We start from the raw sequence: 14,684 nt of genomic DNA, 5'->3' as shown, positions 1-14,684 counted from the left end.
CTGTAGCCCATCTCTGCCAGCTCGCCGAACTCGTCCTCGTCAGCCATCCGGCGCTGTCACGTCGCCACCTGCGGCACAGGAAGACGGCAACGCTCAGCGTCCGCGGCTGGGAGAGGCGACTGAGTCTCTGCATTAAAAAAAAAAAATCTTTCATTTTCTCTCCTGAAGGGAGACTGTTGTGGGACTAGTTGTTCCGTTTGTGTTCCAGTTGTTTTCAGATGGTAGAACCGAAAATTTTGAATTTATTGTTATTATTTTTGTTTTCATCTGATTTACTTTTTTCTTTTTTATTTGATTTTGGTTATAGATTTAGTTTCACGCGGGATAGTATAATCGCTGCACTCGCCTTCAGGTGAGAGAATACCTCTAACGTCTTACCTGGGTTTATGTTGTCGACAGCAGGTTTCATTGTTATTATTGTAGATTTTCCTTTTTGGTTTTCTTGTAAGGTATGGTTGTTGCTGGCTAGTCCTGGCTGCAGTTTTATTTCGTTTTACTTTTCTTTATGCATTGAGATATTGTATCCTGCGAGTAACTGTGTTTAAATATTGTACAACTGAAAATTATTATGATATTTTTAAGTAAGTCTGTCGCCAGTGTGTTGGTATTTAACCTGTTCAGTCAGGTTTTATTAGCAAGATACATGATTCGGTATTTTAAAAGTTGTATATTAGCTGTTTAGTTCGTGGAGATAGGTGGTTCGTGTGTGCAAGTGTTGCAGCTATTCAAAGGATATTTTTTTTTTCTGCGCTGAATAATATTTGACTTTGATTTGGGTTAGCCATGCAGAAAAGCGCTACATATTCGAGAAACAACCTCACGGAAGGAGTTGATGTTGCCACCACTTCAGCCTCCACCTGCAGAATAACTCTAGTAAGATCTAGTGGTGACAGCGAAAGGAACTCTATGGACTGTCAAGTCATTTTTACGAAGTTTCAGTAATCTAAAGCTTCATTCTGAAGATTTGTTTGCAGTTTTACGTTCAGTTTGCTTTCAAGTCTGGTCGTAGCTACAAACGGGTACCCTTCTACAACGCTATTTGCCTTTCAGCACTAACCTTTCGGCAATCACAGCACGACTTTTTTTCCTCACACGTGTGCAGGCCCCATATCCCTTGACCAGGCTTGCCAAGTAGCACTGTCAACGTTTGTCAGAACGTTTATCATGTACTTTAATGTAATGCACTAACTTAATTGTGATTCTTGCATCATTCGTTGACAACGAATTCCTTGTTCATTAAACTGGAGGGCAATGATTTAAATATGTCGCGTAAATGGGGCAACTTTGTGTATCACTACTTAATACCCTCCCAACGTACACTTACAGCTGGTCACATCTGTACTCCAGTGTACACACAGGAGTGTCCAATTATCAAAAGTACATTTGTGGCATATATATATATATATATATATATATATATATGTAAGATTTGTGGCATACAGACATGTAAGATTGCTTGTTTAAATCAACCGCGCTACTTGTAGGTCACTGTTCCATTCACGCACGCACGCACGCACACACACACACACACACACACACACACACACACACACACACAGTCATCAGTCATCTCTGTACAGGAGAGCGACAAATCTCTGCCAAATCAGGGAAGTACAGCGATCTCTTACTACAAGGCCGAAGTTTTGACGGCAGCTCGCCAGTCAAAGAGCTGCGCGCACATCGTTCGATTGTTTTCCTCATGCTGTTTAAAACACAAAGGCACTATATCTCGTCTTGTCTTACAGACTGATGCCAACGTAGCACAGGCATACAGACAACTGCCTTGACTATCTGATTAGGACGAATCGAGCAACAACCTTCAACATTATGGTGAGAGTACAGCAAGCTGCGAGCATTCCAGTTGCATTCGCGTAACTGAGAACTGTGATAACATTGTGGTTAGGTCAGATCGTGTCCATTTCTCGTTATCTGTTGGCTGTGGACTTGTTGTGGGTAATGATGGGCCTTTAATCTCGTTTCCGTTAGCTTTAGAACACGTGAATTAATCATCAGTAAATTCAAGTGACTTGTAGATTCTCTAGCCGGCTGTTGTGGCCGAGCGGTTCTAGGCGCTTCAGTCTGGAACCGCGCTGCTGCTACGGTCGCAGGCTAGAATCGTGCCTCGGGCATGGATGTGTGTGAAGTCCTTAGGTTAGTTAGGTTTAAGTAGTTCTAAGTTCTAGGGGACTGATGACCTCAGAAGTTAAGTACCATAGTGCTCAGAGCCATTAGCACCATTATTGGAGCTTTTCGTAGAGTTGGGCTTCGTGGGTGTATTATCCCGCAACTGTCATTTGTTCGCAATTCTAACATGTACGCTTTCCCTACTAAGTTACATTTTGCACAGGGGCTACATTCCACATGTCATCTGACCATCTAACAGTGTGCTGTATTGTATGCGTAGTTTTAGTCCCACCTTATCATGTTGATCACATAAATACTGAGTGACAAGAGGGAGTCAGAGTCATCTCATTTATCAGAAGGCCTGAAAAATATAGTTTTAACTCTTTTTGAAGAGTACCAACATAAACAATTGTGTCCACTAATTATCACTTATACATCAAATCCTAAATGAGGCAATTCATTAAGTCCTTTACATCCTTTCGAGGGGTACCGATTTGCAGGACATTGTCCAGGGAGTAGACACTCGTAGACCATTATAGAGCTTTCGGTGACACACATAGACAACCCGAAGACAACCCCAAGATAGCTCCAGACAGCCCTAAGGCAACCCCAACAGAACGACAGAACAGCCCCAATACAACCACAAAACAGCTTCGAGACAGCCCAAACACGTCCCCAAGACAACTTCAAGACAACCAGAAGGCAACATGCTGTCATTGGACTGTGCGGCCCTCTAAATATCTGTCGAGCGGATGGATCATGTCACGTTCTAGTTAAGTACACGTGAATGGTATTGTAAAGTAGTGTAGCTACATTAACGCCATCCGCGTGCCTGAATGGCCCAAGTTGTGGCAATGCTGTTTACCTCTGCTGAGCAGTCATCCCTGCAAGTATGGCTGAACTGTGGGAGGTCGCAGTGCCCCTTGGATACAACAAAATGCTTGCCACGCGGAAATTTATTTTACAAAAGTAATTTTTAGCAACCCAAGCATGTTGACAATAATGTAGTCTTTCGAGAAATGCGACGAATGAGGCGACGTAATTGCAAATCGTTGCTTCCATCATAAAAGCTCCCGATTTTCAGCTTATTAGGGAGTGTAAGTACAAAGGCCAAAAATTTGTCTCTGCACAAATCGAAACTCTAAGGCGCAATTTTATGTAGTTTGAGGCAGTGTAGTACGAGGTTTGGAGTTCATGCTTAAGTTCAGTAACGATTGTGTTACCTGCCAGTGGCTTTCTGCCCTCTCGTAGCTCTTTGCATAGGCTTTGTCATTTCCTATTGCCACTCTAAAGTCACACCACGCTCTGAAAGTGTCATATCCATGGTCTGGAGGTATATTTAAGGTTACAAACCGCGTTCGCACACTGTCGGCAAACAAATACGACATCCTCAATGACTTTGTTCAGAGGAACCAGGGTACGTTATGCGCATAATGAGGGGTTGCCGTATTCATTGGTCTCGGTCATTGGCGATTAGGTGGCGCTTAGAACGTCTATACACGATGTTTTGTCTCAGTAACTGAGTATGAAGGTGATCAGTGTTTGCAACAGAGGATACAACCATATCCAAATGATAAGCATGAACAGCTTCAAACATTTGAAAGGAATCGCACTGGGGCTTGGAGGAAGTTGGATAGACGTATCGCGGGACTCCTGAAGATGTTAGGGAGATTGTATCGTTATTAAGTCACTGATTTCAACAGTGGTTTGAGGAACATCCTCACTCAAGTAGACCAGCTACCGGACGTCTGCGTGGTACAAACGCACGTCAAGAACGACACATCGTGCCAGTAGTGGTGACTGAACATCATCCAGGGGCCGAAATCTGGTAACATGTTGCACCTGGTGTGTCATCAGTGACCATTGGGAACCGCCTGCTTGCAGAAAGAATAAGATCGCGTGAGCCTCTAGGCAGACTGCCACTGACACCATGACACCGGCAAGCGTGCCAATTGTGATATCGTAAAAGAGCTGAGTGGAGAGTGAAATGGCACTCTTTTACCGTCTGTAACGTAAGCAGGATCTGTCTCTACTCGAGTGATGATCGTACACGTGTGTACCGTATACCTAGTAAGCGGCCTATTCTGCGACGATACACAGGTCCAGACCCAAGCTTCATGGTGTTGGGAGCAATTACATACAACTGGTGTTCAAACTTGATGGAGTGCTCGCTACATTTCAGAGAGTGTTTTTCAGAGGTACTATCATTTCTTTGACAGGAAGATGCTGTGCTTTTCCAGCAGTACAGTGCACATCCACATACGGCGACTGCGACGCAGTGTGCCTTTTGTGGTGTACAGCAAATGCCCTGACCAGCAAGAACACCAGAACTCTCGGCAACTAAACAACTATGTGGCATGATTAGGCAGCTGCTTACTTATTCTTCAGGGCCAGTAAGTAGCAATGCCGAATTGCAGCAAAGGGCGCAAGGTGTCTGTGACAATCTATGGCAGGATGTCATTCGCCAACTTTATGATCGTTAGCATGCAAGAATACGTGCTTCAGTTATAACCAGACCGGTGGAGGAGGGGGGGGGGACCCTTTACTGTGACAAGTGTTCTTCATTTGGTCTGAATTTGTTGTCATATACTTCTAGAGACGTGTACTACCTAACTTGTCAATAAAATTAGCTTGTCCTTAAAGGTCAGACAGTTTTTTACGGCAGAGTAATTTTGAATGAACTCTGAGATATAGTCAGGGATAAAAACAGTTGATACTGAAATCAGTTCAATGCAATGAAATTTGAGCAAGTGGTTGACCGTTTCTATCCTTCGTTAAAATTACGGGTGCTGAAGGTCACCCACGTTTAAAAACTCAGGTATAGTTTTTAAAGGTGTACAGCTTACAATAGCAGCCCGTCCTAACAAGCCTCGAAAGGCCCGACGGCACCGACAGACCGCAACGTCATCCTCAGCCGATAGGCACCACTGGATGCGGACGTGGAGACCCATGTGGTCTGCACACCGCTCTCCCGGCCGTTGTAACCTTTCGTGACCGGCGCCGCTACTTCTCAGACAAGCAGCTCCGCTGTTAGACTCACAAGGGCTGAGTACATCCCACTTGGCAATCGTGCCCGGCAGACCCCGACGGTCATCCATCCAAGTGGTAGCCAACCCCGACAGCGCTTAACTTCGGTAATCCGATAGGAACCATTGTTAATATTATGGGAAGGCCGTTGGCCAGCAGTAGTTCAAGGTTAAATATAAATATGTTTTTCGTTAAGAGTAGTACTGTGTATTAGTACCGATGCGGGTCTCCCCTCATAACAATGGTGACAACAGACATCATTTATCAATGATGTGAAAGTTATTCATTTAATACCCGCTATGTGACAAAAAGAAGACTGAGGATGTTAGATGACAAGCAGTTTGGCTTTAGGAAAAGTAAAGGCACCACAGAGGTTGTTCTGACATTACGGTTGATAATATAAGCAAGACTAAAGAAAAGACACGTTCATAGGATTTGTCGACTTGGAAAATGCGTAAAATATTGCAAGATTTTAGATATTCTGAGAAAAGCAGGGGTAAGCTATATGGAGAGTATCACATGTATCACATGTACAAGAGCCAAGAGGTAGTAATACTAGTGGACGACCAAGAAAGATGTGCTCGGATTAAAAAGGGCGTAAGACAAAGATGCAGTTTTTCGACCCTACTGTTCAATCTGTTCATCGAAGAAGCAATGACGGAAATAAAAGAAAGGTTCACGAGTGGAATAAAAATTCAAGGTGAAAGGATTTCAATGATACGATTCGCTGGTGACATTGACATCCTGAACGAAATGGAAGAAGAATTACATGATCAATTGAACGCAGTGAACAGTCTACTGAGTACAGATTAGGGATTCAGAATAAATCGAAGAAAAACGAAAGTAATGAGAAGTAGCAAAAATAAGATAAATTACGCAAATATAAGGGCTGTCAATTCGATTAAATACCTAGGAATTACAATTACGAACAACTTAAATTGGAAATACCACATTGATAATATTGTGGGGAAGGCGAAACAAAGACTGCGCTTTGTTGGCAGAACACTTAGAAGATGCGACAAACCCACTAAAGAGAAAGCCTACATCACACTTGTCCGTCCTCTGCTGGAATAATGCTGCGCGGTATGGGATCCTTGCCAGGTAGTATTGACGGAGGACATCGAAAAAGTGCAAAGAAGGGGAGCTCGTTTCGTGTTATCTCGCGATAGGGGTGAGAGTGTCACTGATATGATATGATATGTTGAGGTGGCAGTCACTGAAACAAAGGCGGTTTTCTTTGCGGCGAGGTCTATTTACGAAATTTCAATCACCCACTTTGTCTTCCGCATGTGAAAATTTTTTGTCGACACCCACCTACTTAGGGAGAAATGATCCTCATAATAAAATAAGATAGATCAGAGCTCGAACGGAAAGATTTAGGTGTTCCTTTTTCCCACGTGCCATTCGAGAGTGGAATGGTAGACATGTAGTAGGAAAATGGTTCGATGAACCCTCTGCCAGGCACTTAAGTGGGAATTGCAGAGTAACCATGTAGATGTAGATGTAGAAATGAGAACAGCGAGACGCTTAATTTCAGGATTGAAGGTCACGAAGAAGATGAAGTTACGGAATTCTGCTACCGAGGCTGTAAAATTACTAATGACGGACGGAGTAAGGACATCAGAACAGACTAGCAACGGCAGAAAGGGCATTCCTGGTCAAGAGAAGTCTACCAGTATCAAACATAGGATTTAATTTGAGGAAGAAATTTCTGAGAATGCACGTATGGAGCACATCATTGTATGGTTCTGAAATACTGACTGTGGGAAGACCGGAACAGAAGGCATTTGTGCCACAGGCGAATGTTGAAAATTTGGTGGAGTGACAAGATAAGGAGGTTCTGTGCAGAATAGGAGAGGAAAGGAATATGTGGAAAACACTGACAAGGAGAAGGCACAGGATGGTAGAAAGTCTGTTAACAAATCAGGGAATGACTTCCATGATACCAGAGGGAACTGTAGAGGGCAAAAGCTATAAAGGAAGATACAGATTTGAAAACATCCAGCAAGTAACTCAGGACGTAGGTTGCAAGTGCTACTCTGAGATGAACAGGTTGGCACAAGAGAGAAATTCGCGGCGGGCCTTGCCCGAAAAGTCACAAGACTGATGACCCAGAAAAAATAAATAAATAAATGAAAGAAAAAGTATGACGAACTGAAGCACAAATTTCGACGACTATCTGCTTGGCGCTTCTCGGCGTAGCACTTTCCATTTCCGCCGGTGTATTAGGAGAATCTTGTGGTTGCTACGCTACGGTGCAGGGATCGTCCACGCAGCCTGTGTGGTGCGAACGTGCATCGGTGGCGGCAGAGCCGTGGAGGACGGAACGAATGGACCGGCAGCGAGCAGCGGCCAGCAGTGGGGGTGGCTGGCGACGCGACTGCACTGCGTGGCTTATCGCCTGCGCCCCCTTTGTGCTCGGCGCTGAAAACTCGCCGCCAGGGGCCACGTGTGGCCGGCCACCCTCATTCTTTGCAGCGCCGCGTCACGCTGATCCACCGGCCGTGCACGTCAACAGCGGCGCGTAGAGGCGAGGGTGCGATGTGCTGCGCTTTGCCGGTGAAAACTTGCGTCTCTCCACAACTTCGCACGGGTAGCACTACCTACAAATAAGTCAGCTTTCTGCGGCAGTCACTCACTTACTTTGCCATTACGTTTTCCGATGATTCGCACCATCATCTTTAGGTGGAGAATTGTTTAGTGACATAATCGGTGTTAGTGAAGAAAACACACCCTTTTTCACAGCAGCAGATTAGGTGCAATGTAGGTTACGTTGAGTCTTTTGCTGATGATAAAATTTGTTTCTCAGAAAGGTCGAGTTTTAAGTTTACAAACATAGAGTTATGACAGCTAATTACAAAAGGTTACAATTATTGAATTATATGAAAGAAACTAAATTAGTTACAAACTAGGACGTGCACTCACTTTATTCAACATGTAAACGTCACGACAGATATTCCGATTTAGATTATGACATGTTCGATATGTCTGTCATCATCGGCGATGATGTGGCGCAGGCGAATAGCGAACTTCTACATGACCCGCTGAGGTGTTGGATCATGTTGTTGATGACCTCCTGAATGGCTGTTTTCAGCTTAACACTGGTTTTGGGGCTCTTGCCGTACACCTTGTCCTTAATATAGCCCCTCAAAAAGGAGTCGTATGTGTATGTGTGCGTGTATCCGGAGAATATGGCGGCCTATCGCGGCCCATGTCAATGGCCTCTGTATACTCCAGAGCCAGAATGCAGTCTCCAAAGTGCTCCTCCGGGACATCACTCTCCTGTTCCAGTAGGCATCAGACTCTTCGATCCAATCAGTAGGTGTTCTAATTCTTCATCACTTTCACTAAGGATAGATGATGTCATCAGCGACTCTTATTATTTATACCTTGTGACCGTGAAATTTTTTGTCAACTCTGAACCTATTCCGTTTATTTCCCTTATTGCTTCTTCAAAGGACAACTTTAACAGCAGGGGAGGAAGAATGCATACCTGCTGATACGTGGTACTGGAATTAAGGAAAAAGTGGAAGGGGGCACCCACTAATATAATTTTCTTTTCACACAATCTGTTTATTTAACAATATATAAATTGTGTTTTACAGATAATCGATGCATTTAACCATAAAATTTTCTTTAACAAAATGAAAAAGATTGCAAAATTCTTTTAACTTTAAACCTTAAGTTGAATCAACTTTTAATTTTTGCAAAACAGCAAACAATATAACAATGATTACAGGACAGGCGGCTTGCATGGCCGAGCGGTTCTAGGCGCTACAGTCTGGAACCGCACGACCGCTACGTCGCAGGTTCGAATCCTGCCTCGGGCATGGATGTGTGTGATGTCCTTAGGTTAGTTAGCTTTAAGTTTTTCTAAGTTCTAGGGGACTGATGACCCCAGAAGTTCAGTCCCATAGTGCTCAGAGCCATTTGAACCATTTGAATCTCCCAATCCGGACATGTGCTTCAATACTATAGGTAGTTTAACAGAGCGTTGGAAGACTTGCCATAACATGAGATTGTAAATGTCGTATGACTAGTGCCCCCGTCGGGCAGACCGTTCGCCGGGTGCAAGTCTTTCGATTTGACGCCACTTCGGCGACTTTCGCGTCGATGTGGATGAAATGATGATTAGGGCAACACAACACCCAGTCCCTAGGCGGAGAAAATCTGTGACCCAGCCGGGAATCGAACCCGGGCACTTACGATTGACATTCTGTCGCGCTGGTCACTCAGCTACCGGTGGCGGACATAGTAAAGTAATGAGACTTTTGGGATAGATGAAATTCTTTCGGAACTTCTAAAATCACTAGGAGAAATGGTAACCAAGGCAATATTTAAGCTGCTGTGTAGACATTATCAGTTCGGACACGTATCATTATATTTGTGGGAAATATGATCCACACAACCTCGGAGATAGAAAGGGCAGATAAGTGTGAGGATTAATGAACAATCAGCGTAGTGACTCATGAGTCCTAGTACCTGGCAAGGATGAGATACAGAATAATGCAAAACAAAACTGAGATTTCTCAGATGATGATCAGTTCGACTTTCGCAACGACAAGCATTTATGACGTTTTGATTGATGATGGAACACTCAAGAAAAATCAAGACAAGTTATAGGATTTTTCAACGTGGAAGAAACGTTCGACCAAGTCAAATGGTGCAAAATGTGCGAAGTAATGAGGAAAACAGATGTGAGCAACGGAGAAATACGGACAATATACAGGTTGGGTCAAATAAAAGCATCCCAAAGAACGGAGCTCCAGAGTACAAAGAAATACAGCAGAGGAAAGGAAATACTATACTAACCTACGGCAGATGCTGAAAGTGAGCACAATTCATCACTTGGCACTGTTGGGCCCTGGTCAGCAAGTTGTTGAAGGCACATCGAAGCTGAACTGCTGGAATCGCTGCAGTCTCGTCCGAAACGTTCTGCTGCACTTCTTGAAGACTGTGAGACTCCACACAAAGTAATCGCACAATGACAGGTCAGTTGACGTGGGCGGCCAGCTAGGACCGGGACCACACTCACCTCTGCTAACAACTCTGTCAAGCATGAAGGTTATGCTGAAAGGTTCAGTCCGCTGTAAGGGCAGTTTCTTATTCCTGTTGGAAGTAGATGTAGCTCTTTTCCTCCTCCGTTAATGCAGCCACAAACGGTTTCAGAATGTTAGCAATGTAACGCACCGAGGTCAGGTGACGACCGGAGATGGGACCAATAATTCGGTATGTGTAAACTGCACACCACACCCCAAACTTCTGATCATGCAATGCTGTTTCGTGGAAGTTACGCAGATTCTTCATTGTGATTATGTGAACTGACATAACTATTCAGGTGGAACCGGGCTTCATCAGACACGAGGAACAGATCCATGTTCAAGCCATTCATTGTTATCTCAGCGAACAGACACTCACTAAACTGGAGGCACTAACGACCATTTGCTGGTTTTAATGCATGAACAATAAACACTCGGTAGGGGCATGTGCAGGTCTAATTATAGTATTCGCCTGCATGACTGTCATGATATGTCAGTCTCTTGTGACAGGCATTGGGCTGACATGGTAGGACTCTGAAGCAGTTTTTGGTGAACTGCAGCCACATTTCCTGGTGTGTGGTCACTTTTCCATATGCTTTTTTACTTGTTCAAAACAGATCTTGTGTCACGCCATTCTCCGACCAAGCGTTGCGTTCCACTCTTTGCTGGCACATTGACGAGATTAACATTTTCAGCAAGCAACTGACTACACCGTTTCCACGACTTCGTTGTCAGATAACTTTGTAAAAAGAAAACTCGCTGCTCCACTGTGAGTACCATCGTCTCTTTCCATTGCTCCACCCACACCGACACACTGACGGTGAGCGGGCGTGCACGTCGTGTGCGCTGTCACGGGGTGTAGTTATACACGGACATTCACGTCCAATCGTATCCACTCGCCCAGGCCATTTTTATTTGCTCCACCCTGTGCGACACATACAAGAATCAAGAAGGAACAATCAGAATGGGAAACCAAGAAGGATACCATCCGATTGAAAAGGGTGCAATAATGGGATATAATAGAATGAAATATTCACTCCAGAGCGGAATGTGCGCTGATATGAAACTTCCTGGCAGATTAAAACTGTGTGCCGGACCGAGACTCGAAATCCGGACCTTTGCCTTGCGCGGGCAAGTGCTGTAACAACTGAACTACCCAAGCACGCTGGCAAGTGCTATAACAACTGAAATACCCAAGCACGCCCCGTCCTCACAGCTGTAATTCCGCCAGTACCTCGTCTCCGACCTTCCAAACTTCACAGAAACTCTCCTGCGAACCTTGCAGAACTAGCACTCCTGGAATAGCACTAGTTAGGCATACACGGTTACCATAAGCAAACCGGCGCGTGAGCTGTTTCCAAAATGAGACGTTTGAGAGATACATCCACTCTTGGCCCGAAAACCAGTGATCATGCTGTTTTGGACGACAGGTAAATCGCTTAGTTTCCACCTTACGACAACGACCGCACTGTTTCCGTGCCCCCCGGACACGCTTTATATAGCCTCCAATAGTAGTGCTACCACCTGCCGTCTGTGAGTAGTTGTTACACGTTGACGTCTTAGGTGGTGGTGACATCAATGTGACTGGAACGTTTACGTCAATCAAAATTCAGGTAGTGTTGAGATGGACGTCTGTCCGAGAAGTAATTACGAAAGAGAGTGGTTTCTGTCTCATTAGTTTTGACACGAAACACCAATAATGAAGAGAGAAAAAATGTGTGCCGGCCGGGGTTGAGCACTGTCCGCATCAATAAAGGTTCCCGGTTTTGAAGACAATTTTAATCTGCCAAGTAGTTTTAGAAGTATCATACCTTCTGCTGTAGTTGCTGGCATTAATGATGGCATCAGATGGCGGGTACGAGACTGGAAGAATGAAATGGAGATGACTCTGAGCACTGTGGGACTTAACATCTTAGGTCATCAGTCCCCTAGACTTAGAACTACTTAAACCTAACTAACCTAAGGACATCACACACATCCATGTCCGAGGCAGGACCCGAACCTGCGACCGTAGCAGCAGCGCGGTTCCGGACTCAAGCGCCTACAACCGCTCGGCCACAGCGGCCGGCATAAATGGAGATGGGGTGGAGGCGGTGCGGTGGAGGTAATGAGAAGGCACTGAAGGGGAAAGTGGTGGTAGCTATTAAGCTATGAGATGTGGGACGGAAATTAGAATTCCCGACTGCTAAACGGTACAGCTTCGCCCAATGTCCCGCGGAACAAACACCTTGTCGGTCCTCCGGAACATCATTCTCTACTTAAGTCGGTCCTAAGTGGCGACCACCTGTTATCGCGCAGTCGCTTTTCCTCGCTACTTTTTCTTCGCCTTTCCCCCGTCTCCTGAGCGCAGCACGCTAATGGGCGGCTAAGCAGCGGCGGCTGCCGGCTCGGTACACACTTTGCGCCCTTTTTCTCCACCGCCGCTGCGCACGCAGGGCTCGCGTGACGGGCCGACCGAGTGGCGGCCATTTCCAGTCAGATTACGGCCGCCGGCGATAAGCGGCGCCCACAAAGCGAGCCGCCGTCCACTGTGCGGGGTGGCGGGGTGGCGCCGCGCCAGGTGCCCCGGATACGCCCCCGCGGCGGGGGCGGAAGCGGCCGTTATCGGCGCACGCCGCCGCCTTCCTGCCCCCGCGTCCACGCGCCTCTCACCCTTTTATTGCCCTGGCCGTTCCTGTCTGCAGGCTATTAGCTGGCTCGAGAGGTGGGCAACTCCGCACACGACCCTATCGGTGCGTTTCTCGGTTGCGAGCTCGTAATCTATGTCAACAGAAGATAAACCTAACAACCTAATTAACGAAGCTCCGATTCTACAGCAGTGGTCCTCAATCCTTTTTTGTTCGCGTTACACTATACAATGTAGCAAGTGCCTGCGGCATATTGACATACGGGTTGGCAGGGGTAAGGTGCGAGTCAGCGACAATCCTAGACCTTTCGCCTAGCGCAGTTATCATCGAACTTTTTTACTCAAGAGCCAAATCAGACACTGTGGGGTGGTACCCCAGGCCACATATCTACCGATAAAATCATTAATTTGTGACCTACATAAATTAGTAGGAGGGTAATCAAAAAAGTAAGGTCTCCTATTTTTTTATAAGTACATAGACCTGTTTATTTCTACAATGGTTTACATCAGTTTACAACTTGAACATTCAGCTATTTTTCGGCTTAATCACCATTTCTAACGCTGCATTTTTGTAGACTGTGTGGCAGTTTTTGTATGCCCATGTCATACCAGCTCGTCGCCATGCTGTTCAGAAAGTTATGAATCTCTTCTTCCACCTCGACGTCGCAGCTGACTCACTTTCCGGCCAAATGTTCTTTTAACCTAGGGAACAGGTGATAGTCACTGACGCCAACTCAGGACTATAGGGTGGGTGGGTTCCACTGAAACTGTTGCAGGAGAGCAACGGTTTGCCTAGCTATGTGTGGGCGAGCGTTGTCATGGAGAAGGTGTACGCCCTTGCTCAACATTGCTCTTCTCCGGTTCTGAATTGCCCGTTTGAGTTTTTTCAGAGACTCACAGTACCTGCCAGCATTAATTGTGGTCCCAGCGATTCAGTTCCGAGGACGAGATGAAAGAAGAGTTCATAACTTTCTGAACAACATGGCGTCGAGATGGTATGACATGGGCATACAAAAACTGCCACAGCGTTTACAAAAATGCAGCGACAGAAATGGTGATTATGTCGAAAAATAGCTAAATGTTCAAGCTCTAAACTGATGTAAACCATTGTACAAATAAATAAGTCTATGCACTTATAAAAAAAGGAGGCCTTACTTTTGGGATTACCCTCGTATGTTATAAACCACGAAAGGACTAGCTATAGTGCGGACGCGATGGTCGCTCGCCTCCAAGGACGGATCGTATAATGTCAGCAGCATTCCGAACTCTTCGCTTCGATTGTCCTCCTTCTGGGACTGTCCGAAAGTTGCCGGACTATAGTGATCCGTTGTGTTGTTGTTGTTTCTGCTGCTGTTGTGATGTTGTCTGTGTAAGCTGATGATTAGACGGTTAACGACAGTAATTGTATTTATATTTACATGTATTATGAAATATGAGCCCCTATCAAAAATGTTTAACTAATGTTTTGAATGTCTTTTTCTTCTATTCATTGCGTTGTATTATAACATCCTTAATTTAATTTCATATTCCTTGTTACAGATATCTACCGCACTTGAAGTTGACCGTCCCTATATACGCAAACACGAATCCACGTTACTTCGGTTTGAAATTTATACTATAGCAGATGATCGGTAGGAGTCCCGCACGCTCGTAATTCGTCGGTACTCGAAGGTAAACGTAACATCGCCCCCTCCCACAGTCTCTAACCTTGAAGTGGCACCACTTCCCCTTCTGCCCCTGAGGTAGGCAGCCAACTTTACTTACTGTTAGCTCACGGCCAAACTCATTAGCGTTAACTAAAATAAAGCACAACTTGAAAATAGCAGTCTCTGTAAGTATTTTCGTTTGTCACTAAGCAGGAAATTTAC

Source organism: Schistocerca americana, chromosome 5 (assembly GCF_021461395.2).
Source record: "Schistocerca americana isolate TAMUIC-IGC-003095 chromosome 5, iqSchAmer2.1, whole genome shotgun sequence".
Lineage (NCBI taxonomy): Eukaryota > Metazoa > Arthropoda > Insecta > Orthoptera > Acrididae > Schistocerca > Schistocerca americana.
The sequence above is the reverse complement of the archived record's forward strand: the minus strand, read 5'-3'. Positions refer to the sequence as shown.